The 25,912-nt window shown below is 38.6% G+C and overlaps 1 protein-coding gene and 1 non-coding gene across 8 annotated transcripts in view; both read right to left on the bottom strand.

Moving 5' to 3' along the window:
* Pld1 (phospholipase D1) overlaps positions 1–25,912 on the bottom strand; it is a 208,105-nt gene that overhangs the window by 138,643 nt on the left and 43,550 nt on the right. The window contains exon 1 of one of the 7 annotated variants that reach the window (XM_015494267.2): positions 21,290–21,457. The exons of the other annotated variants lie outside the window; for them this stretch is intronic. The gene's annotated coding sequence lies outside the window, so the exon portion shown is untranslated. Of the gene's footprint in view, positions 1–21,289; positions 21,458–25,912 lie in introns of those variants that run through there. 7 annotated transcript variants of the gene reach the window in all.
* On the bottom strand, positions 7,512–7,581 carry Trnas-gga. Its single transcript has one exon. It is a non-coding gene; the product is annotated as a tRNA-Ser (tRNA).

Genomic DNA, 25,912 nt, shown 5'->3' with positions numbered 1-25,912 from the left:
CCAAAAAAAAAAAAAAAAAAAAAAAAAAAACCACGAAGAGGACTTGGAAAATCAGTAACAATTTATTACATAGACATTGAATGATATATGTATAAGTGAAAAAATTGCTATATATGGATGCCACATGCACTTAAGTTTTATTTCCTAAATATTAATCTCCTTTAAAATATTTCATTTAAATTACACAATTTTAAAAACCTGCTACTATATATAACATTTTAATAACGTCCTTAAACCCAAGCCTGGTTGATGATTCTTGCGTTCCTTGCAAACAAATAAAATTCATTGCTCTTTCTAAATTCAGCTGATACTGGTAACCCACTAACTTGGAAATATGAAAGATACTTTGAAATGTTTTGTCCCCCCACTGTTCATACCCACCTTTTCACATTTATATCTGCAAATTCCAACTTAGTTCTCCTTTCAACCAGTGGTTGACATAACACAAATGTTGGCCAGGCTTGGGGATCAGTTCAACACCCAGTAAAAAGACGAAGTTAAATGTGCCTGTACAGAGATTGAGAGCAAACTTGGCTTTGATGCTCCAGGGTTCTTGTCTATGAAGTTGGGGTAGTCACTGTTAGTGATAATGACATTACGTTAAGGGGGAAACAATCCTCAAAACGGAAGCTGTACCATGTGGGAGGCTGAGGCACCTGGATTCTGTTTGAAGCCCACTGCAGAGAAGGGAAGAGTCTCCTGGGTTTGATTATCCATTCCACCCTCACAGTGGTGTAAGCCTTAGCAAATTAGCCTCTCTGTGCCTCAGTTTCCCTGTATATAAAATTAGGAGTATTATACTACATGCCTTCTTGTGTTGTTTTGAAGATTAAGTTAGTTAACTTCTACAAAATGCCAAAAGTAATTCTGAGTCCAAAGTGTAAGTGCTATGTATTAGTTGCTATTATTGTGAACTGGTTTCTTTCTTTTAAAAAACAAATAATAATAATAATAATGAGGGCAAGAATCTTCTCAAGACTCTAAAGAATAATATTATAAGAACCACTGCCTTATTTAAATTCTACTGGTGGTCTCAATTTTCAATAAACCATTTAGAGAAACAATGAGAAATTTTGGATTTCCTTAAGCAAAATAAGTGCAAATTGCCCTTTCTTTCAACAACTTTCTTAGATTTGTTGTTTTTACATATTCTTATTTAAAACCAATAGATTTCTCCTTAGACTTAAAGATTTACAATGCTGTTCACAAGAGTATTTCTACTATGAACTTATCATTACATAGGTGAGTTTACAACACATTCATAATAAGAAATTCTTAGCAGCTTTATACTATAATGCTATAGAAATTGAAGAGCAACCATCTGCATATTTCAAAAGATTTCACATTCATAAGTTTGCCCCTTTAAAGGTATGACCAAGAGAGTCACTCCTATACAGACATGGGGCTGCCTAGACAACCTGAGAAGATTCGGTTGCTTGGTTCAAAATTCTACAAAATTGGCCCCTCAGGTCCTGTCTCTCCTGCCACACACATGCATGCACTCACGACTCCCCCACACAGAAAGATCATTGCTCAAGCTCATTAACACATTTAAGGGACTTTCTGATCCAATCTCAATCAGTGTGCCTTCACAGCTCAACCTCCTACTGATGTTCTATGCTTTCTCTACTGTCAGGTCAGGCTGTGGCTGGGGAGGGAGCCCAGGTCTATCAGGCCTCTGGATCCAGCTGCCAATTTGCAGGAAATATAGAGGACATAAAGACACACTGTGGATGCAATCAGTAAAACCAAGGCTGTGGGCAACTGCAGGGGTCAACACAAATTAATAAAGGAAAAAAAAGATACAAGGGAATCTGCATATTAAAAGTGACTCAAAATGCAGGCTGAATGACAGAATAACACAACAGGCAAGATTACACTCTAGTGTCTAGGGATGCTCATTCAGGTGATAAAACCATAAAGAAAAGCAAGGACAGTGATTATTTGGGAATCAGGAGGGCTAGGGCTAGGGCTAAGGCATAAAATGTGGGATGGGCTCCTGGGGTGGCTGACACAGTTCTGTTTTATCTGAATAGTGATTACACAAGTGTATGACTAGTCGTGAGTCATTAAGCTGTCCATGTGTCCTTCCCCACTCAGGTAATCTTCTCCAGTCACCCTCCTTCTCCACTTCTGCCTGATGCCTTCCAAACTCTCTCTTACTAAAACTTTTCTGGTTCTTCCCCACCCATGCTCTCAAATTGGAGGCATCTTCTCCCATGACTAAGCTTCACATGGTTTATAAGTCTTTGGTGGCATTTCTATCTCAGCTAGAGGTATGGGGCATGCTTCATCTCCTCTGTAAGCTCACTGGGAGAGAAAGCTGATCATCCCCACAGATGTACATAGTAAAGCACTCTTTGCTGAATTAAAACAAGACTAGTTAATTAAAAATTAGGTGAGAACTTTGAATCCACTGGGCTTACCCTATCACAAAATCCCTGTCCCTCCAATCCATCTTTACTGATTCCTTTGCCTTACCTGCAACCAATGTACAGATTCGGCATGCTCACCTGAGTTAAGAGTACAGACTCTTAATCCTGATTCTGCCACTTACTAACCTTTAAGCCAGTAGCCTTTTATTTTATGTATGTTACTTAACCTGAGTCCCAGTTCTTTCATCTGAGGATAATCCTACCTAAGAGGATGGTGGAATATTGCATACAAAGTACTTAACCCAGTACCTGACACAAAGTAAGATCTCAACACATAGTCAATATTATAAATATAACTGTTAACTATTAGAATCATTAGTGGAAAAGAAATGTCAATCATTAAGCACTGATAGTCTAGTCAAACAAAACAGAAATAAACCTGGTAATAGCAAATATGTTTGCTCAATGCCAAATAAACCGTGGGGAAAAAACTCAGCACATCTGCCATTGCTTCAGTCTCCATCACACAAATCCAACATATTTTGCCAAACTAAAGTTACCTGTTCATGGCTCTTTCACTCTTACTGAGTTGTGAGTTTCTGGGGAACATGGAGTGACAATAAGTTGAATTTGTGTACAGACTCCCCAGTTACATCCCCACGGCAGACATCACTGAGTGATCGTGGCCCATTTTCTTCTCTGAGCCTGGATATATCTTCTAATTCTTCTCACCCTACACTCCAGAGCCTTTAAGGTCCTTGCCATCTCTGAAAGAAATCAAGTCTGATCTGCCTTTATGTCCTTAGTGTTTGTTAAGTAGAAATGAAGTAAGTGAAGAGGGTGAATTACCCTCTCAGTGGACTGTGGAGCATGCATTGGTGAGAACTGAGACCATCTCTAGACCGAGGAAACCAATGATGTGACACTTGGTCAGTAACTCCCAGCATATATGATGCACTGGGCACTCACCTGGCCCAGCTCCCTTCACTTCACTGAGAAGACAGGCTCAGAATCACCCAGAGAATACAAATAAGACTAGATAGATCACAGGACTCCTTGCAGCCTGCTAGCCCACACATGTCTGTTTCAGGGTGGATTCCTTTCATATAATGCAGCTTTGAACCACGACCACAATGTGTAAGAAGGACAACCAGACAGGCAGGATAAACTGCTTTTATCTGAGCTGCTGCCAGACTCTGCTCAGTGGGTGTGAACAGGCTGCTCACTGGGAAAGAATTAGTTCAGTCCTTGCTCAAAAACTCAACTCCCATGCATGGCACCTGGGTCAGAGCTATTCTCAGGGCACCCAACTCCTGCAGCGTCCATGAGGGTTTGAAGGACATGGGTTGCATCAATATGAACAAGACAGGCAGACTGAAATACAGCTGCCAAACTTCAAAGAACTGGAGGAAGTCTTTGGAAGGCGACTGATGCGCAATCTTGCTTTCCAGCCAGGCTGCTTCATGGGACCCCTCAAACAGCCCCTCACAATGACAGTAATTCACTAATAGGTATTTGTTGAGCACTCAGTAAGTACTGAGCAACAATACTAGTCAATGGGACTACAAAGGGCCTCATGCATCTTACTTCATTGTGAAAAGAAGAAGAGCTTTAGGGGAGAAACTCTCAATATCAACATTCCTCCTGTGTATTGGCCTCTTTCCTCACCAAACCCCTGGAAGAGGCTCCCCTCCCACCAGTCCTGCCCACCTGTGCTTGTTGCCAACCCTCCTCTCATTGCTCCGTCAATCAACACCCTCATCAACTTCTCCTCTGTGGCTTTTCCCCCATAATCATTTAAAACATTCTCAAGCACTTCAATTATATGGATGTTCCCCTCTAGCTATCACTTCTCTCTCACTGTAACTTCATGGTTCAGCTTCTGAAAGTATTATATTCTCATGCTCAACTGGATCCAGCCACACATGCTCCGTACTCTCAAACTCTCACCTTCCTCCAAACTTCTTCTTTGCTTGACTGATTCCTATCATCCATTTGGACCCATCTCAGGTGCCAACTCCTCTAGAAAGCCTCTCTTGACCTCCCAGACTAGTCTAGATGTCTTTCCTTAACACTTCTGTGGCATCCAAGTGAATCTATTGAGTCAATTCCTTTCTATTGGTTCCATATCCTCTTAAAAATTCTGAGTTCCCTGAAGGGAGAGGCTGGCTCTGGGTCCCAAGTCACTAGTTTCTGCTGGCTCTCAGTTACTGTGTTGAACAGAACAAGGAATGGATAGATAGGAGTAAGATTCAGAATAGCTCACAGTTTGTGCAGAACACAGACTATGTGCATAATTACTAAGTTTTTTTTCACATACATATCTCAATTTCCCTAATAATTCTATAGGACAAACAGTATTATTTTTAACTCTTTTCATGTGAGAAGCAATGATTTAAAATGATGAAGGTGATACTACTTAGCTAAGCAGGTCTGAGATTCAAATGAGGACTCTTGAACTTCAAGTTACCTGCTTTCTCCATTCTCTATAAGCTGCTGCCTCCATATTCAGATGAATGCACTTCCTTGTAAGCTCCCCTCATCAAAACCTGACATCTGAAAACCAGTCTTCTTGCCTTATGCCTAATCAAACTATGTATTTAAATGAGCATAAGACAGATTCTGGCTAATTTGAACAAAACAAGTAAAGCTAAGAAAGGACATAATAATGTCAGAACAATGGAGTTATTACCTCCATTTTCTTCTGATGTGGTAGATGAACACAAATATTAGTGGTATTGCACAGTTCCCTCAAGCCTGCAAGACATCTGCAACAAATAGCTTATGAGAAAATGGCCAGGGCTGCCACTGAGATGTGTATGTATATGTATGTACACAAACATGCATATGTATATGTACATACTCATTGTTAAAACCAGGAAATCCCAATCCTGTCTAGTGGAATAACTATGCACGCAACTTTTCTCGAGGAACACACTTGACACCCAGCACTAGGAGCTGTTGGCTCTCCATCAGCCCCCTGTAGGCCTCACACTCCTGTTTTTGCCACACTCTCAAGTATGCAGCCCGTCACTCTAACTCCTTTTGCCCCAAACCTCTACTCTCATGTCCCATTGTCCTTCCATCATAGTCACCTAGAAAAATCCAATCCTGGCCCAATCTGACTGTCTGCTTTATGTCCCTGCTTGTCTTCTAAACAAGGCTGGAGCAAAAGAACTTATTTACACAAACTGGAATCGATGGGCCTTTCCAGATCTCTCTCTCACCCCGTCTCAAGGCCAACTTCTGAAGAAAGTCATCTACTTGATCCTCATACTTCATGACTCTTCCGTCATTCTTCAACCCACTTCAAATGGCCTCCATTCCACCCATCACCAAATATCTTTCTCCAAGGTTAATAACCACCTGCATATAATAAAATCTGTAGGTCCCCTCCCCATTCTTATCTCACTTTCAATTACATGAACGGGAGAAAATCTTTGCCAGATACTCCTCTGCCAGGGGATTAATGATCAGAATAAACTTTTAGAAGTTTAATACCAAAAAATAAATAACCCTGGGGCTGGGATTGTGGCTCAGTGGTAGAGTGCTTGCCTCACATGCATGGGGCACTGGGTTTGATCCTCAGCACCACATAAATAAATAAAGTATTGTGTCCATCTACAACAACAACAAAAAATTTTTAAATATTTTAAATAAACAACCCAAAAAATAAATGAGAAAAATAACTAAACAGACATTTCTCAAAAGAAGAAATATAATTGGTCAACAAATACATGAAAAAATGGAGCAAATTAAGTTCCATGCACGTATGATTTTGTCAAAATGAACCCAGCTATTATGTCTAACTATAATGCATTAATAAAAGCATTTCATAAGTCTCTTCCATTGGCTTCCATGTTTCCACACTCTGTTGGTTTTTCTATTCCCTCTCTGACATATGAGATGGAGTCTCTCGTGATGCTGCTCCTCTTATACTCAACATTTATATGCTAATATTTTTTAGGATCCCCAGGATCCTAGTATCATTCTTTCTACTCTATATACTTCTCAGGGTGATCTCTTCTATCTAATGGTTAAAATATGTGCCAGTGTTTTCTTTCCATGATACTTCTATGGTTCCAAGTGACACCACCACTGAGCACATCTTTTTCCACTTGGACTCTGTATCCCTAAGACCAGGAACTTCCTGGAGACAGAGGCCATCTCTGTTGCCAGCCACTAGTGTCCACTGGGCTCTCAATAATTGTTTCCAACTAGGTTTTTCATTCTGGGCTTCAGACCTATATATCCAAATGCCTGTGAAGTTTCCCATTGGATGATCCCATAAATAACCTCAACTTAAATGCTCAAAGCAGATTTCATCATCTTCTAACTGCAAAACATATCCTTCCTATATTTCCTTCCTGAATAAATTGGAAACATTATCTATCCAGCTGTATAACCCAGAATCCTGGAACTCCTCCTAGCAACTCTTCCTTTAACTCTCAAGGATAGTTACTAGGTCCTGCCAAATTTTAAATATCTCATCCATGTGACCACTAATATTTTATCACATAGCCATGGCAGGTTTGAGGAAGTAAAAAAAGGGGGGGGGTGCTTATGGCTGGGTATAGGGCAGGAGGCCAGCATTTAGACTTTATCCTCAACACCCCTCCTTGCAAGGTGGTCTTGTGCTATAGATCCAGAGCCAAAAGAGTTTTCAATGAAGTAAATGTGTGCTGCCCAAAATAGGATTTTGTAGGATAAGCAATATCACTTACACTTGGTTAGTTTTTTATTGTCCAGATAAACAATATTGGTCGTTCATAAAATGATTCTCTGCCATAAAGAAAACCAGATCTTTTCTCCTTATAAAGGTACCACAGGACACAATGATCTCCGGGTGAATTTCAGTTGAGTAAAATGAACCATCAGGCTTCACTGTCATATTTGAAAGACAGCATAATATTTAAGGTAAACAAACCAAAATGGATTGTGTGGATGTGAGGTTTAGGGGTAAGAAAGGATTGCAAGAGTAATATAGAACATGTCAGGCTTAATGTCACATGGGCTGAATTGATAGTTTATTGTTTCATCATTAAAATAGTACTAATTCAAATAAAAAAGCCACAAAGTAATCAGGAAATGATTAGTAAGTGATTTATGATTGTTAGGGGGATTTTTTTGTTTTTGTTTTTGTGCTGGGGATTGAACCCAGGGCCCCATGCATTCCAAGCAAGTACTCTACCATTGAGCTACACAATGATTTTATGAAATTCATTGTTATGATACATATATTTTCCCAAATCTATAAAGTAAAAAAAATCATTGAGAAATGGAAATATGGAGGGGTTTGGGCATATATAATAGATGAAATAAAAAACATGCGATAGCAAAAATCTGCAAAGACCACTTTGTCAATATTCTAAAACCCACTGCCTTGTACACTTTAATTGTATTAATTTTATGGTCTGTAATATATTCCAACAAATCTTTGTTTTTAAAAATAAGCAGGGTTGTAACCATCAACAAACACACACTGATATTTAAAGGAAAAGCAGGTAATTTTCCTTGATTCTACAAAAGAAAAAAGGCAGTAAAAATCATTCTGACATTTCTTGTAACAAAAACAGAGAAACTAATACTTATAACCCAAAAGGTAAGGAGAAAAGCCATTGTTGAAACACCTAATGCAAGCAACTGTGAATGCCTGCAGTGAATATTGCTTTAGTTCCACCATTTCCAGTATTTGAAGATTCTGCTCAGTGAGATAATTATGTTCTCACAAACACAAAAGTCACACTCACAGAGTTTTCTCCAAACTAATATCTTTTTTAAAAAATTACAAAAGTATGCATCACAAAGAGAACCATTGTAAGTTCAGAAAAAGCACACGGCTCTCAATAACTTGGAAAAATATTTAGATAAAGAAAAAATAAATTCTGGGTCAGTGATCATTTCCTTTGCAAGATGGGATTCCAAACAAAGGGACAAAAGATGGATAAAAAGCAGGAACACCCAGCTCTTGAAAGGCACACATGTTTGTGCTGGGTGATTGATAGAGAAGAGGCAGGGTGCTAATTTTTTGGTCTCTATTGGAAAAACAAGTCAGTTCATTCAAAGACAGAGTCCTTTTGAAATCACTTTAAAAGGCCAATGCCAAATATGGAAGGCAAGTGTGTGCTCAAAATTTGATCCACCAAAATAGAAATTGATCATGCCTGTCCTTCCATATCCTTAGTTCCAGTTGCTCAAACAAAACAGTTCAACTAATAAAGAAATAAAAATAAAATCTGCCCTTCAATTTCCACTCTCAGAGATAATTCATTCAAAGAACCAATCATAAGAAATGTTTGGTTTTAAAAGTTAGGCCAGATGTGATGGCACATGCCTGTAATTGTAGTGGCTAGGAAGGCTGAGGCAGGAGGATCAGGAGTTCAAAGCCAGCCTCAGCAAAAGTGAGGCACTAAGCAACTCAGTGAGACCCTGCCTTTAAATAAAAATGCAAAATAGGGCTGGGGACATGGCTTAATAGTTTGATCTCCAGTACAAAAAAAAAAGTTAGAATATGCTGAGTTCACTATCTTAGTGCATAAATTTTATTTAATTTCTGCTGATCTGAACCCAGCTTTATTTTTTTTTTAATATTTATATTTTAGATGTAGTTGGATATAATATCGTTAATTAATTTATTTTTATGTGGTGCTGAGGATCGAACCCAGGGCCTCTGGGCGAGTGCTTAACCACAGAGCCACAACCCCAGCACCCCCAGCTTTATTTTAATATGTCTATCCAACATAAGAAATATCCAAAAAGCATATAGAATTATGCAGAAAAGGCACCAATTTTGAAGCCAAAAATTTTAGATTTAATCTCAACACTAGGGATTTTCAAATCATCCAATTAAATCTCCACTGAAACTAAAAGGTTGTCTTTTAATCTTTATACACCTACCTTACTATGCCCAGCATGAAGTAGGTGTTCGATAAATGCTTCCTGAATTATTACTACTGAAGCTAGTATTTCACAAGCACTTACTAAATATTTTACATGCATTATATTATTTAACCATCATGATAACCCTATAAATAGGTTTTCATATTATTTGTATGTCTTGAATTCAGAAACTGAGGTTTATAGAGATTAGTTATCAGCCCATGTGATACAGCTGCTGGGTGGCAAAAAGAGAGCCACAGAGTCTAAGTTTTTAATCAATGGGCACTGCTGCCTGTCTGAACTTAACTGGGCACTGGTCAAAGGAATCACAGTGATCAGTGAACATACACGACTCCTCTACTGGATGTTTGTTTTATTGGTCACCTTTTCCACCATCTGTCTCCCTGGGAGCACCACAGTGAGAGCTAGAGATCCCCTAGTCCAGGGACTAGTAGCAAGGCAGGGGGTTGGAGGAAGTGCATAATCTTGGCAGCTCTCCTGAAACTGGTCAGCATTTGCACAAAATACCCAGGCGATTCCTGTGCAAAATATCCAGGCAATTCAGTTTGAGAGACACTGATTTAACTAGCTCCAAAATGATACCTTTATGACAAGAGGAGAGAAGGTCTGAGGAGAAAAATGTGACAGGAGCTTTATACTCAGTGAGAACAAAACCAGCGTGTACACAGGATCCTGGGGAACAGATACAGCAGCAGGAGTGGAATCCACAGCTCTACCGGCTTCTAAAATTTCCAAACATGTGTCTTTAGAAGCAAGTATCATGAAGCTAATAAAAATAGATTGAGTTTTTGGCAAATACTGAATTACTCATCAATCTGAGTAGAGTCCCATGGACTGCTAAAACATCTGTATGACATGACCACTGTCCTTCATGATCCAGGAGTTCCTTCTCATCAAGGTCACTTCATCCTTTTGAATAGTAACACACTTTTTTGAGCATGTATACAACACTAAAGTTAAACTTGTGTTTACATTGGATTTAAACTTGAGGGTTCTGTTTGTTTGTTTCTCTTTTTTGCAGTACTGGGGATTGATCCCAGGGCCGCTTTACCACTGAGTTATATTCCCAGGCCTTTTTATTTTTTTATTTGGAGACAGGATCTTGCTAAGTGGCCCATGGTGGGCTTGAACTTGTGATCCTCCTGCTTCAGCCACCAGAGTCACTGGGATTACAGGTGTGAACCACCATACCTGGCTTAAACTTGAGTTTTCTCAATAAGGTTTATGATTTTCTTTCTAAGTAGCATGCCATAGTCAGACAAAAAGTAGGCTACATTTTTATCTTCAGTGACAGGGACAGTGGTTTCCTCTCACCAGAGATCTGAGTCATGTTGGGCCATAAATCAGAATCTAAGGAATCATCTATTGCTCAATATTTCTTACCTGTTTAAACAGAGCTATGAAATTCTTACCTATTTAAATTCCACCCATGAAATTCATACATATAAATAAAGAGATCTTAGCAGAATGTAAGATGTATATCTACTTTTTTTCTTTATTCCCATCTTAAAAATAAAAAAATGAGTTAAATTATTATTTCTTAGCTGTAAATCTTTATGGACCTTAGAGAATAGCACAGCATCTAAGTGGAAATTATTTTCCTTCTTCAGTTTTATCCTTTATGTTATTTGAAATCTAAGTGGGTTCTTTTCCTCAAAGTCTTCCATTATTCATTCTTAACACTTCTATTATCCCTTTCCTTGCTTCATGCAGGGAAAAAGTAGAACAATTAGAATGAATTTCTGACTAATTGATCATTGAAATGATTCCTAGGAAATTTGCGAGATGGCCTTTCTTCAACCACCACTGATTTACAAAAAGATTTGCTTTCAATTCTCTTTTACTGCCGTGAATCATCCTCTGGACTCAAGAGATTTCCTATAAAGTACATCAAATATCCTGGGGTTTTACAATAGAGGAAAATGACAGAGGTGAGCAAGCTGAAAAGTCAAAAGGTGAGTGGGAAGCAGAGCAAAGTTTAGGGCAAAGTAGCCTCGAGGAGTATGATTCAAAGCCAAGTCCAGAGGCCACTGCAACCAGGAGACACACATTAACTAGTGAAGGAGTCCCAAGCAGATAACCCACAGCCCGAGGGATCTCAGGATGAGTTTCCACAACAGAACCAAGTCCCCAGTCCAAATAAGACCAGAAATGGATTGTGTTAAAAACTAGTAACTGTTGTGCTAAACTCAACACATTGCTTGTGGCACTGTTAATGGATAACCCATTCTCAGGTATAATGTAATAGTATGTTTGTAAAGACACAAAAATATTTGTAATTTTTGACCTGGTAATCACCTTTTAAAATAGGCAAAAAGAAACATATACCAAGTTTTTCACTGCTAAGAAAGAAAAAACTAAACCGAATATACACATTACCATTCAAATTTAAATACACACACACACACACATACACACATACACACAAATACAGGTTGGTGTTTGCCTACACTAGCACTGTTTTCTTGAGAAAGCCCTGGGAATTTTGTACAACTTCATGATAGAGATACTTGACTGTAATTGATCAATTGACTGATTTCTGGTGCTGGGGATTAAACCCAGGATCTTGCACATGCTAGGCCAGTGTTCTTCCACTGAGTGACATCTCCAACTCATGATAGGGATACTCAAGAAGGCATGGGGAATGATAGAAGCACACGCTACAGTCAGGCTGGATCTGAAGGCAGCTCACCTTCTAGACACTGTAGCAAATTAGTCAAATTTCCTTAGTCTTAGTTTCCTCATCTGTAAAATGGAGATACGATATTTCTTTGATTGTAAGATGTGCTCTCTATCCATCTTTCCCCAACACACACACATTTTAACTTTCCTGAAAATAACGTGACTATTCATTTTACATCTACATTTAATGTGATGGGGTTTTCCCTACCTTATTGTTTCCCCTAAATTTTAATTTATGATGTTATCTTGGCATTTACAGAGTCCTGGAATCAAGGGAATAGAATAATGATGTCACCTGAGCCTTGCTGTGAACATGAAATGACAGCACATATACAAGGCACTTTGGCACAGTGCCTTGAGAGAGTATCCCCCAAAATGGCACATTGTTAATATTATCTTTTAAGACTGATGCACTCTTAGGAGACATGATAAGAAAAGCTGTATCCCAGCAGAGCTGCCAATCATCCTAGCTGCAAATTAGTCTCCAGGTGGAGCACTGTGTTCAGGTGGAGAATGGCAGAACAGAGACAAGGCAAACCACAGGCAGTCAGAAAACAGAGCATGCTGATCATGAACTTATGAGAAATGATTGAGAGAATCTGGGGATTTTAGGCTGAACACAAATGAAAGACCCATCAAACACCTCAAGACCTACGAGTATAAGTAGATATTTCCTTTGTGGTTCCAGTAAAACTGTAACACAGAATGACTATTTCAGAGAGGCCCATGTAATTTTTTTTTTTTTTTTTTTTTTTTTTTTTTTACAAAGGCAAACCCTCTAATACCCTCAGCCATCCATCACTGAAAAAGTCTCAGGAAATGCAGTATTTCCTAAAATAGGACATGCTCACCAGTACCTGTCTCCCTCTGTCAGTGCTCTCCAGAAGATCCTCTTTGGACTCAGGGGAAAAAAAAAAAAAAAACACATCTTTGCATCTGCTTCAGCTTTAGAACTCTGCTGGACTCTTGTTCCTTCAGACCTAGGCCAGACCTCTGGCAACCACTCAAGGTGGTATGAATCAACTCTGCCTAACAGACAAGTACTTAGCTTATATGAGGGTATTAGTGGATACATTCACGTTCACTAAATGAAGAACTAGATGGAAGGCTTTGGTAGGCTTCTTCCCTAGATCATGCTACTTTGGGTCAAAGAGAAGCCATAGGCTTTTTGTTGCCTGTTTTAGCCCTCAGGTAATCAGGCTTGACTAAACATTTTGTACCCAAAAACATTTGTCATAACTGCCGATTCTCTAAACTCATTATAGAAAGGTATCCATATGAAGTAAGGCCAATATTGTCTCTTATGCTGTTTGAGCAATTACCATGTGTCAGGTGCTGTAAGGAGTTTAGGAGCACAAAAGTAAATGTGCTCTCCCTCAGGGGCTCACAGTCCAGGGAAGGTGACAGTAAGTTCACAGCATGAACAGAAGTGTGGTGGGAACTCAGAGGAGGAGGTGCTCAATCTGGGACTAGGGAAGGTTGCAATGGAATGGAACCTTGAAGACTACTTAGGAGCTCACTGAGCATCTCAGAATGGTACCTACAATGCAGTTTAATGTGTGTGAAAACGTTCTGGAAAACAGAACTATTAACAAGGAAACTGGTTGTCGTGAGTAGGCAATGTTACCTCCTAATAATACAGTTTGGGAGACAGTTTGGGTTCTGACTTGTTATCTCAAAAAAGTGCTTACCATATATAAATATACACACATGGTAAACACACACACATATATATACACACACGTGTGTGTATATGCTATACATATTGTGAGATACTTGCCTCACCCTCACACTGTGAGTTCCAACCAAGTTGTCACCTCCCACGGTTATGAGGGTAGACTAGAAACCATCAAAGGTCTCTCCCAGCCTGGGATCTCATTTGGTTGTATCTGTCATTTCTGATTTGGTATGACTTCCTCAACTTATGAGTTTAAAACATTTTTTTAAAAATTTCAAAGAAATGTTCACTGAAAACTTATTATATAAATTAATGACTATTAATTATTAATTAATAATTACCGTCATCACTATTATTTCCTCTAATATTATCTTTGTACTAGGACTCTCATCCCTGATCCCTGGTTTTAACATTTTATTCCTCTGTGTATGTGTTCAATAGTATGTAAATATAATTATAAGCCAACTCAAATCCTTAGTAGAACATAAACTCATAAAAATTTAAATAAAGTCACATTTAACAGCTTATTTTTAATGAATAATAAAAACTAACATCAGGGACTGGGGCTATAGCTCAGCAGTAGAGCACCTGCAAGGCACTGGGTTTGATCCTCAACACCATATAAAAATAAATAAAGATATTGTGTCCATCTACAAGTAAAAAATAAATCTAAAAAAAAATAACTAACATCCATTTAACACATAATGCATCAGATGCTTTGTGGGCCTATTACATACATTTTTCATTAAATTCTTACAAAAACCCTCTGAAGTAAGCATTAGTATCATGATTCCCATTTTTAAAAAATATTTTTTTAGTTATAGATGGACACAATATCTTTATTTTATTTACTTTTATGTGGTGCTGAGGATCAAACTCAGTGCCTCACACATGCAAGGCAAGTGCTCTACCACTGAGCCACACCCAAGCCATCATGCCCATTTTATAGATAAACAAATTGAGTCTGAGTGAAGTCAAGTAATTCACTCAAGATCACTCTAATAAGTAACAGTCTATCCAACATTTTGCAACGTAGCCTGCAAACATCTCATACCTTAATGAGTATGTAATCCCATATTTAAAAAATTTTTTTGAACATTTTAAAGGTTAGAAACTCTAGAAGACACAGGCACTCAATCTAATACACTAGTTGACAATACTGAGTGGGTTCATTTGGTTTTATCTCCCACTTAAGGACATTGTTGAGCAGAAGGGTCCCACATGGTAACCAGGTCATGCTCACCTAAGTGGTCTTTGTGGGCAAATCTAGACTGGCAGAATGAAGAAAAATGGCTGTCAAGGGTTAGGAGAGAAATGGGTGAGAAAGGAGTTTCTTTAATTAGAGTGATGAAAATTTTCAAAAATTGGATTATGGTGTTGGTCACATACTCTATAAATATACTAAACATTGTTGAACCACCTATTTCAAAGTGTTAATGTAATAACATGTAAATTATATAATGTCAGTAAATCTGTTATAAAACAACTTCCTAGGTTCAGTATCAAGCATTAGCTAGTCACTCCATGTGGCTGCTGTCTTCCAGAACAAACAAGCAAACCAGATGTTTGTTAAGTGAGCCTGCACCCAAGAACAGAACGTCTAATCAATGACGAGAATAACAACTCTGCCTGGTAAGTGGGTAGGTTTTCCTTGGAAGTAGTAACCAGCCTTCTGCCCCTTTCTCAAATACCTTTAGATAAACATTGAAGGGTACTAGCTTTTGATTTTTATCAGCCTAGGATAAATGAAAATATAATTTTATTCATCATTACTAAAATGTGTTAAAATTGGAAGAATGGAATATTATAAAGAAAAGCAATGGTGGATTCAAAAGTCCCCAAAAGACTCCAATCAAGTCTACTAGAACCTAGTGGACTCGGGGACTCCGTCATTCTGGGAGTCAGTCACTCATCTGTAAAAGAAGAGGGAAGACAGAAGTTGACTTTTCTAAGGTTTCTTCCATCATCATTTTCCTAGTCACATCATCTCTTCTCAGTAGGTTGACTTGTTTTTTCTACACACCTGCAACTGCTTTTAGACCAAACAGGTGTTACTGAGACATCTGGACACACTGAAAGTCTACCAAAGTGTTTTTCCTGGACTGATGTTCAAGTATTTAAGTGAACTTCTTCCTGTATCCCTCACTAAATAAACTATCTACCTGATAATAGATCTGATAAAAATGTTAAGTGTTGAGAGCCACAGCCGAAGGTGCCCCAGCAAACTTCCAGCTGCCAGCAAACTTCCAGCTGCCGGCTGATGATTGGCTCACAGCGGCCCCAGCAACATCTAGCTGATTGGCTCCTCGGCCCCAGCAACATCTAGCTGATTGGCTCCTCTGCGGTGATGCTCATTGGGCTGTTTCCCTGCCCTTTCAGACCACGGAGCTGCTCATTGGGGGACTTTTTTGGCTCCGCCCACATGACCCAGCCAATCGGCCTCAAGAGCAGGAGGATTGTGGGAGGTGGAGAGAAGCTTGTGTGGGAGAGAGAGGCTTGTGGAAAGCCGGTGGTGGCAGTTGAGGCTCTGAGGGTTTTTCCTGAGAGGCTGTTTTGTTTGGCGTGTGTGGTTCTAAAAATAAAGTTAGTTTCTTTTGACAAGTGGCTCCTGATTGTGCCCAGCCAGACTGCGGAAGTTAAGCCTGATGTGGAAAAATAAAATATGTAGTTTCCTAACATGATGTATAGGTGCAGCAGAAGCCAGGCAGGGTGGCACACCCCTGTAATCCCAACACCTTGGGAAGGTGAGGCAGGAGGATCACAAGTTCAAGGCCAGCCTTGGTAATTTAGTGAGATGCCATCTCAAAATAAAAAATACAAAGGGCTGGGGATGTAGCTCAGTGCTAAAGCAGCCCTGAGTTCAATCTCTAGTACCACACACACACACACACACACACACCAAAAAACAAACAAACAAAAAACAGAAAAATAATTGTTCTTAAAAATAAAATTATCCTGTTCTTTATAAAAATTGATCTTGTCTCAATTCTACTCTGTAAGTCCTAATCTATTCATTTTTATTATAAAAATAATAAATTCTTACAAAAGAAAATCTAAATTTATAAAAAAATTTTGGAGGAAATTAAAATCTTTCTTAGAGCTCTTACCTTCAATAGAATATAAATTGAGTTAGTCTATTAAAATTTGGTGTATTGTGTTTTCATTTTCCCTCTATGAATAGTTTTGTACTTCTATTTTTTCTAAAGATAAAGTACCTATTTTTAAAATACTCATATGCAGAAAAGTACAAGAAGAAAATATAAAACACCAGAAATCCTACCCTTCAAAATAACCCCATAAACCCAATTACCTTTAAGGTGAAAATCCTTTCTACGGCTGCCCCCATGCAGAACACACACAGATAGGAATATTTTAAGCACATCTAAGCTGTGATGTATAGTTAAATATCCAGCATCTACCATCACTATTTTCTATTATAATTCTTCATAAACAAAACTATAATAGTTCATCATGAATTTTCCCTACTACTGGATGTTTTTATTTCCAACTTTTCATAATATAATGCTTCAATGATCATTTTTGTACTTAAAGCTTTTACACTTCCTCCTAAAAAGTCCAAACCCATTAACTTTTTCCTTTGGTGATTTCCTCTATTGATTTTGGGAAGAGAAAGTACTTCTTCATACAAAGATCAGAATTTGTATTGTTTAGTCTTGTTTCTTTCATTTATTATTATTTTATCTTAACACTTTAATCTACCTGTGCTATACTGTTATATTTTCTTAAAGGTTCTAAACTTATTACATTTAAGTGTTAGCCAAATCTAATATAAGTTACTTGTCCAACATTTTTATATGCATATTTATGTTTTTAAAGGAATTTTACATGTCTGATAAATGTTGGCTTTCTACTAAGCTTCAGAAATCTCTTAGGATGACAAAATAACCAGAGTTTTGATTATCAGCAGGAAGTCCGACTTGGCAGGAATGAAGAGGACATGAAAACTGAACAGTCAAAAGGTCCAAGTTCATAGCTTCAATGGTTTTATTACTTAAAAAAAAAATCTCAAAAATTCCAAGACTAGCTTTAGTAGGCAGAAGACAGTCTTCAATGCAGTGGGCTCATCCTCCATATGAACCAGTCACGGCTGGTGATATCCTGTGATTGGTCACCAGTAGAACAGATGGGAAGTTCACCTCCCACCCCAGTAAAAAGGACACAAAGTTAAATGCTGTAGTGAGTCATGGGGTCAGCAGAAACATCTTTGGTATGAAGAGCAGCACACACGTCAGTATTTATATAGTTGCATCTCATTAATCATAAACATTGGATTATATTTTCTAAAAAAGCAAATCTATCATATTTCTCCTATCACCTCACCCCTCCAAGGCACAATACTGTCATTGCTACTTTACTAGCTTCCTCTGACATGGATCCACTCACTTGACTTTTCTGAGACAGTTCCTCAGCTGCAAAATGGGGATGACAGGTAGGCCATCTCTTCAGGTTGTAGTGAGGAAATGCCTTTTGGGTGTTGCATTAGGAAACTTCAACAGTTGCACTAGGAAATGCCTTTTGGGTGTCCGTTATCACTATGACCCCTACTCTACTACTCTCGTATGACACCACTACCACGATACCCAGATCTGCTAGGTCAGACTTAAATTTAATTCTTCAGAAAAATACAAGGAAGTGGAGGGGAGGGGGGTGGTCAGTTGTGCTCCAAGAACCTAATCTATCCTCTGCCTTTACAATCCTTCTGGGATATTAATGTTTACTAACACAAGGTATTTCTGGGAAGGATGGTATTACAATCTCCCTTGCTTTCTGATATGTAAGCCCAAGACCCAGGCACACAGCACCTTGAGTGAGAAGATTAAGGACAAGAATAATGAGGTCAGGGATGGAAAAAACAGGGGTTGTGCTGTTCACTGTAGTCATTGAATGAATCCGACAAGGCCATAAATGCAGGTCAAGAGCCTACACATCCCAAACCATGTACTGCAAAGATCAAGACTGGGAATGAAGAATGATCTGAAATATGAATGGAACCTGCCTATCAGGTGAAAATCTAACAACGTCCAGCAGTCAGAAAACCCACCTCTAATCGCACAACTACTATCAGTTATTCATTTCTTTCCTTGGGGTCTTTCTCTCCTACTACTATTCAATTTTTCCAGTGTTTTGGGTGTGAGCCAGTTCAGGTTGAAATAGTTTGCCTAAGGATTTGTCTCTAACTTTGAAACTCACATGCATTTTAAAAGAAATTTGGCATCAAAAGTCAAAAGAAGGGGCTGGGGTTGTAACTCAGTGGTAGAGTGCTTGCCTAGCATGTGTGAGGCACTGGGTTTGATCCTCAGCACCACATAAAAAAACAAAAATAAACAAAATAAAGGTATGTGTCCATGTACAATGAAAAAAGAAATGTTAAAAAAAAAAAAGTTAAAGGAAGATCAGTGGAGTAGAGGAAAGGGACCAGGGTGGGAGGAGGAGAAAGAAAGGAGAAATACTAGGGAATGATATTAACCTATTTATATTGCTCTAGTGTGTGCATGCACAAGTATGTAACAACAAATCCCACTAATGCACCAATAAGAAATATGGGGGGAGGAAGAAAACTTTGGCATCACATGCCGCGGGGTCACTGGCTGGGTTCATAAACCATCTGAGACGTGTGAGACACTTAAATCACTTTGAATGGTCATCAAGAAAACATGTTGGATAAAAATTGATCAGTTAAAGCTCAACTTGAAATCTGATGGTATGGAATGAGAAAAATGCCATCTCTGTCTGAAAAGCAAAGATGTAACAATCCCAAACCAGTCCAGCAAGATGAGGACACCTGCAGCACAAGATCCCAACCCAGGAATGGTCCAGATTTGCTGAGTTACATTATTCTACAACTACAGATACGGAATACTCTTCTGTGCAGGCTTTTTTCCCTTATGTTCAAGGAAGTTATTTTAATGTATATACTCTCTGGGAAACCCCCTAAAATCTGGTTTCTAGGGAGTTTCCCCCATTCTATGCTGCACTGTTTATTTCTGTTTCCAGTCAGTCATATATTCCTTCACTACAATCTCTAGATGAAAAGCTCTGAAGCCCTTAGGAACACAGAAACTGAGATTGACAGGACACAAATGAGTTTTGTGTGAACTCAAGATTTTATCCCTACCCATTAAGTACAACCAAGTAATCAGAGAGTAAAATGTCTTGATATTTTTCTTTAAAATAATTAGGCAGAGATTAGGTTAACCAATGTCCTCCTTTAAGATCTGATCTAATAGCATTTAATAATAATCTCACAATAACAGACATATGCGATGATAGCATGGTGTGTGTGTTTAAGCATAGCAAAGTCGTGGCGATCTTTGAACTTTCTGAAAGCTAAAAGAGACTCATGGATTTGCTGTTAAAGGAGATATCTACAGAGGTAAAGAATAATAAATCTGTGCAGCTGTGTCTTAGGGGTTTAAAGTACCATTTTATAATCTTGAAATGGCATGTATCCATAACTTTCCAACTTCAATTTCAGTACAGATGGAAAGTGAGATCCTTAAAATTTAGTATATTAGATCAAAGTTTTGTTGTTTTTTTTTAAAGTACCCATCTCTGTCTGCTTTCTTCCTCAATTTTTTAATTGGAGAGAACATCAAAGAACAGACCCTTCCTGATAAACTATTTCCTAGTGGAGGAAAAAAATTAAATAGCAATAAGCATATTGGCCTATTTTAAAATAATAGTGAGCCAAAGTATACTTAAAGTAGCATAAAAGCAAGAGAAGCTGTATTTCACCAAGTGCTGTAAAGTTTAAGACCTCATCAAATTGAACCACCCCTACAGAACAATTTCATTCCAGATTGCTTTGGTGGTAAATTAACAAAGGCAAAATAGTTCTCTAGATCTTTAAGTTAATGGGATTGAGGAAGGTATTCTCTTGGTACTTAACTTTATTGACTTAATTATTTATTGCTATTAACACTGCTTCATGCTTACAAGTCACACTTCATCTTTAGGATCGTTCATTGCTCCAGGGTAATCTACTCTGAGGCGTCACTGGTGAATGAAACAAGGGACAGCTGAGGAAGGGATTTGGTTCTGCTTAAATCACCTGAACACTCTGTCCAAAACTGCCAGATTTTTCGAAGAAAAGATTTAAAAGATTTAAATGAAATTTAAATGAAACTCTGATTCACTGTGACTCCAAGGAGTAGGCCCATGGGGAAATGGAGCATCAGACAAGCATGCACAAGCGTGGCGAGAAAGAGAGACAGGCTGACTACAACACCTGCTGCTCAAGGTCCAAAAAGAAAATCAAATCGGCTGTGAATCAAATCGTACTTACACCTAGAAGATTCAGTGGGAGGACATGAAGAAAGTAACTTCAAAAAAGGAACTGAAAATGCTTACACACAGGGATCAATTTCTGGGCTGTAAATACAACACACACACATACACACACACACACACACACACACACACGTTTTTTCCTTCTGGTTTCCACTTGCATTGAACATTGTCAAACCATGCATATATTCTAAGAGAAACATAACCCCCAATCTCCCTGGTATCAACCCACTCAGACTATTCTCTAAAAGAACACAGCCACAGCACAACAGCTCTCCTGCCTGTCCTGAGCACGCAAAGAAATTCTGACAAATGCAACAGAAAGTTCAAAAGGTTATTTACTAACCTGGTGCCCCTGTGGAAGTAGTCGCTTCATGTTACTCTAAAGAAAGATCCTTACTATGAAGCTAATCTCCCAGGCAGCCAAAGGGGGGAACTTTTGACTACTCTGAGAATCCACAAGAGGGAAAAGCTCCTGTTCCCAGACACAGTTTTGGCCCCTCCCCAAAAGCAACTTAAGTTAGCCAAGCCCACAAGGCACTTGAGCCTATAAGCTTCGGTAATGAACTTGAAACCACTCCCCATATGTTAAATAAGCACTGTTGTGAGAAATAAGACCCACACACACAAAGAGCTAAGGCTTTAGGCTTCCTTTTCATACTTGCTGCTCAAGAAAACCATAACACAAACAAAGAAATCTCTTACTCCCTTCTCTCCTTTCAGATACTGAATTAAAGTGACTGATTCATTTTAAACAAGAGGAATACAGTCTGCACTCTTAGGGCCATAAAATGACTTTTCTGTTGTTGACCAGGTTGGGTGGTGGTCACAGAATGCATAGCACTGTAATTTCACTTTGCATGATGGACATATGAAATTATTATTTCTGAGAATCAAATTCACATATGAGTCTCAGATTTTTGCATAACATTAAATAAGTCTAAATTCATTAATCCCTCAAGTTTAAACATCAGTATAAGCCCGAGAAGAAAATTTATCAAAGAATCTTCTAACTTCTGATTTTGACTTGGTATCTGTAAATTTTTAAATCACTCTTATAATTCAGTTTCATCACTTGCATTTAAGATACATTTATAAGAAAAACAAAGATCTCTTTAGTTGACTTTTTAAATGGAACTTAATAACACATTATGGGGAAAAAACACATATGGGTTTCAAAGTAAGGAATTTAAATTTAGTTTTCATTTTAGAAAAATGTAATTGATAATGTCCTAAAGGCAGTTAAAAACTAAAACATGGTCAATAATGTTTCAGCATATTGCTTAAGAAAAACTAAGACACTTATGTAGAATCTCATGCCTGTAATCGAGGGGCGATCAGAAGTTTGAAGCCAGCCTGGGCAATTTAGAGAGACCCTGTCTCAAGATGAAAAAATAAAAGGACTGAGGATCTGGCTCAGTGGTAGAGTCACTGGGTTCAATCCCAGTCAGAGAGCAGGGACAGATGGATTTTCCATGCTTGGCTTTTAATGTGCTCACAGTAGGCACTATTTCCTACTAGTTTTCAACAAGAATAGTTTTAATTCTCATGGCTTGTTTCCATGATTTCTATTTAAGTAAGATCTATTTTAACATAATAGTCAGGTTCCCTAACTTTAATTATTGTTTCTTCTAAACTGTGAGATTGGACAAAAATATGCCAAGAAAAACTTTATTCACCTGTTGCTAAAAAAACTTATATAGTTTTCTGGTAAAATTCGACTTACTCAAAGCCTATGAAATACAAGTTATTAGCATATTAGCTCCCAAGTGTCAAGCATGAAAATCCTAGAGACTACCTCAGACCCAACATCCACACTGTCCACTTCCCCTACCCACTCCCACGTCATATTTAAGAGTTTCTCATAGGGTCTTTTTTTTTTTTTTTTTTTTCTTGCGGGGGTGGGAGTATAATTACAATAGTAAGAAAACTAGTCCTAAGGTCTATGGCTGAAGACTTTCAAAGGAGCTAGTACTCCATCTGCTGGCGAAACCGAGAGACGGCTGGAGAGTGGAACAAACCTCAAGGGAAATAACCTTTATGTTGGGAAAAAAAAGTGAAGGAAGCATCAGTTAGAAGAGAACATCAAAGCCAGCCTAAGCCATTTAGCAAAGTCCTAAGCTCTGGGATGATGATGGCAGCAGTGTGCCAGGCTCAAGAGTGTCTTTTAAAATAACTCTCTATCCCAAATTGATTTATAAGTTTTTAAAAATGTAATATATTTCTTATTTTCGTTTACATAAAAATTTGTTGTGATGTATACATTTTTTACATTTTTATGTATGTGTATATTAAATATAAATATCTTCTTTAAAAAAGCACATCAATGTCACATGAGCTAGGTGGTTAGTAATCATTAAAAAATTTCCCCCACAAGAGTAGAATATTCCCAGAGTATATGAAAATGCTCATGCAAGAAAAAAGTGATTTGGTTTGCAAACATGATTTACATTCTCAAGGAAATCTTCTGATAAATAATATCAATCTCTCCTTTGCCTACTTACAAGAAATATTCCTGTTAAGTCAAACTCAATTTCTGGAATGGAAGAAATATGGATAAATCCCCAACTCGGCTAGAAATCTATTGATGAGACTGTGCCTCCATCATTCTATCAAATTTTGTCCCTCAGGATTTCTCTTATTTTGTCAAAGAGCATTTCCTTTTGTCTCATATAAATAAATTCACATAAAATCAAAATCTGATACCAACCCCAATGAAGATGAAACAATAGTTAAGTACTTGACCCCAAATTATACTACACCCTTTTTTAAGTTTTTTAAAAACATTTTTTTAGTTGTAGTTGGACACAATATCTTTATTTTTATGTGATGCTGAGGATCGAACCCGTGTCTCGAACGTGCTAGGCAGCACTCTACCGCTTGAGCCACAACCCCAGCCCTATACTACACTCTTTAATAAAACGCTAGCAAAAATAATAGCAAAGTAGGATGTGACTTTTAAATGAGCCCAGGCCACTTAACTAAAATGAGTAAGAATAGCATTTTTTTTTTTTTTTTGGTACTGGGGATTCAACCCAGGGGCGCTCAAACATGGAGCCACATCCCCAGCCCTTTTTTATATTTTACTTAGAGACGGGGTCGCACTGAGTTGCTTAGCGCCTAGCTTTTGCTGAGGCTGGCTTTGAACTCACAATCCTCTGCCTCAGCCTCCCAAGCTGCTGGGATTATAGCTGCTGTCCCGGCTAGGACAGTTATTTTTTGAGCTCTTCCTATGAGCCAGGCATGGCTCTTCAGTGTTTTACAAGTATTTACTCTTTTAAACCGTAGCACTCTGTTATTATACTGGGTTTACAGATGGGAAAACTTGAGTTGTCCAAAGGTCACATACCTTTTCAAGATCACACCGCTAGCCACAGAGCCAGGATTAGGACCCAAGCAAGATACTGCTCCCAGCCATGTATGTTTGGTCCCCATGTCCATGGATTCAACCAACCTCAGATGGGAAAAAAACTCTGTCTATACTGGACCTGTACAGACTTTTTTTCTTCTCATTACTCTCTAATTATAGTGTGGAGGTATAATTACTATTATACTGCATAAGAGTCGTCATACAGTTACTCAGCGTTTACATTGCATTCAGTGTTATAAGTAATCTACAGTTGATTTAAAGTATGTGGGAAGATGTGCGTAGGTTATGGGCATATGCTGTGTCATTTTATGTAAGTATTGGAGCATCTGCAATTTTTGATATCCATGGATTTTGGTTCTGAGGAAGGTTCTGGAACCAATCCCCTTCAGCTACTGATGAAGCACTGAACTTTACTCTATCCTAGGTGCCTGTCACTTTGGAAGCCCTGCCAGACTCTGGTCACTGCAAAGGAGGAGGAAATAAATGGACAAGGACTGCACTCTGAACAGTCCTCATGACATTCTCCAAAGAAGGAGCCACAAAACTGAGACCTGGAGATGTCAGGGAGGCCAGGTGTCCCCAGGTAGAAGGCACTTAGCCTGCCAAGACAAAGGAGGAAACGGGATGGATACTGGAGGGGCTGTCTGAGGGGAGCTTTGGGACTGGGGACAGCACAGGAACACGCCATGAGGAAGGCAGGAGCCCTCTGATGTCATATCATGAAGGCAAAGAGTCATAACCAAGGATTCTAAACCTAAGAATAACCACAGAAGCATGTTAAAAAGATGAGGAGGAGGAACTAGGCTATGTCAGATGAGTCAAAATTTAGAAGACATTCAAGATAAAAGGACAGGCATATTTTAGTGTTTAAAAATGTCATGGACTTTATCAGTGAGGCTGGTGTGGAAGTCCTAGCAGCATCATGCCCACAAACTCCCTCACCAAGCCAGGTGTGAGCCTGAGCCCAGCAGTGGCTGCTACTGTCATTCAGAGAGCAAGGACGCACAGGACAGAGAGGAGGGCTGACGGACCAAGGGGAGGCAGATGGCCAAGTCTGGGAGATGTTTTTGAAGTCTGGACTGGAGGTCCTGAGGACCATTTAGGGTGTGGTCCGGCAGGCCCCAAGGGGACCCTGATGCTCTGCTCCTGCACCCAGACACAGGGGTGCACACAGGAACAGAGGGACAGCACGGCTGGTGGTCACTGGGGTGCAGACTTTGGCCCTGCAGAATGTGCAGCCTAAAAGGAAAGAGTGAAGTTTTAAGAGAAGGGGTGTGAGGCTCTCAGAAATCAGGATTTGGATGGGGAAACAGTTCATTTCTATCTTTACTAATCTCAAACTGAAGTTTAGCATGTTCTTCTATTACAAATGGAGGTAATAATCGGCAATCAAATGGTCCATTCTCGTCACTTGTCATTAATAGAAATTGAAGGTATTTTCATGTTACATCATTAGCACTATTGCAGATACCTTATAATATCATTTCCATTCATTGTTACTTCAAAATTACAGTCATTATTAGACCTGCCACTAGATCTTAGTACTTAATGAATTTTAACAAAGAATGTATATTATAATATTAAACATTTACTTCTTCT

The sequence above is a fragment of the Marmota marmota genome, unplaced genomic scaffold, assembly GCF_001458135.2.
Source record: "Marmota marmota marmota unplaced genomic scaffold, marMar, whole genome shotgun sequence".
Taxonomy (NCBI): Eukaryota; Metazoa; Chordata; class Mammalia; order Rodentia; family Sciuridae; genus Marmota; species Marmota marmota.
This window is presented reverse-complemented; position numbering and strand designations above follow the sequence as displayed.